Below are 1742 nucleotides of genomic sequence, written 5' to 3'. Positions count from 1 at the left end.
CATACGGTTAAAAACTGAGCAGGAAATGGTTTTATTCTGAGTTTGTCCTGCAGGTTGGGTCCTTCAGTCACCGCACCACCTGCTCTCCAGCACCCGCCCAGGAGGGAAGGTGCCCGTGTCCATCATCTGCCACTGCTTCCTCTCACCTCCGGCCTTGAAGGAGTCCTGGATCCCAATTCCACCCGCCCATTGGAAAGCACGTTGTACTTTCTCTTTGCCACTGGAACGTCCATCTGACACAAAGAGTTTCTGGGAAATTCCCAGAACTTCCCCAAAAACGATGTTATCTATAGCAGAGCAAAATCTGTTCTCTATTCTGGCAAGTTCGTTTACTTTGGTTCCCATAAAAAAAATTAATGACGTTGCACTCTACAGGCATTTGAAAGTGAAATATGAGGTAGAAAATTAGCAATGGAAATGGCTCATCTAAGGACAATTATTCTTAGTTATCCAAATTGAGGTGTTCTCGGGACCTACCAGCTCCCATATGGACACTTGCTCTTTACTCCTTTCCTGTTTTTATTCTAGAAGAGAATGGAAGGGTTCCAGAAGAGTGGATATGGAACTATGGCTGAAGGTAAGAAAGCTGTTAGCTGAAAAAAAGGAGAAGTTCCCCGTAGCGATTTAGTAATTGTTTTCACTCTGAAACACCCCAGAATACTTAAGAAAAGGAAGGACCAACACAAGGTAAAAAGAACAAAATGATAGATTGTTAGAAGCCAAAAATGCACTTGAAATTCATTCAGTTCATAAGAACTCTGGAAATGGCCAGATTCTCACTCCCTTCATGTACTGAAGATTTCAGGCCTTGCTCAGTGTCACCCTCTCCAACACCACTTTTTTTTTTTTCCCGTCTTCTTTACTGACCGGTAACGGGATCGCAACCCTCTGTGTTGTTCCCACACTGCTCTCAGCCAGTGAGCGGGAACCGGTCTCCACATGGGATCCGAACCCTCGGCGGGAGCGCCTCCGCACTCCCAAGCAGCGCACTCTCCAGTGCGCCACTGGGCCGGCCCATCCAACACCACTTTTGTTGCAATTTCCTGTGATTCAATCAGCCCAATAGATGTTCTTTCCAATACACATGCTTCGAATGGTCTTCTCTCCCATCCATCTTCAGTCGTCACCCTAGGGTCATCTCCCACACTCTGTCCTAACATTAACTTTGACCTTTCATCCTCTCGACTTCAAGCATCCCACTCCCCACGCAGACCCGAGGACATTCAGCTGGCCCTTGGCGAGGGGTCACCATAGCTCTGCCATGGGAGGCCTCCTTTCCCCTCAAGGTTCAGATGAACGTGCTGAGCAGATCTACACAAGAGTGCCTGTGGATGTGTGAGTGAACGAGAAGTGGATGTATTTTATCATTTGTGACTCCTCATCCCCTGCCTCCTTCTAATCTCACAGCGTTTATTCAGCAGCCAGTTCTCCAGGGGACAGGCCTAAGCGCCATCCAGGGAAAAGCACAGGGAGAACTTTTCGTTCCGAAAACCTGTATTTGCCCTGATCCAGATGAAATGCTGGGTGCATCTCCTTAGTGTAGCAGCTCTGATCCTGGCTGTGGGTCCAAGCATGGACTTCCAATGGGGGTGTCCTACAATCAAGAACTGCTTAAAGTTGTGTGCCAAACTTTACATGCATTTAAATATGCCTGTTTTCCAGGGATTCGAGGATTATAGCATGCATGAAATACCCGTGAAGTGGAGGAAATATCCATGACCTAGAAGTCTTAAGAATCATTA

The sequence above is a fragment of the Galeopterus variegatus genome, unplaced genomic scaffold (assembly GCF_000696425.1).
Source record: "Galeopterus variegatus unplaced genomic scaffold, G_variegatus-3.0.2 Scaffold7580, whole genome shotgun sequence".
NCBI classification, from domain to species: Eukaryota; Metazoa; Chordata; class Mammalia; order Dermoptera; family Cynocephalidae; genus Galeopterus; species Galeopterus variegatus.
The sequence above is the reverse complement of the archived record's forward strand: the minus strand, read 5'-3'. Positions refer to the sequence as shown.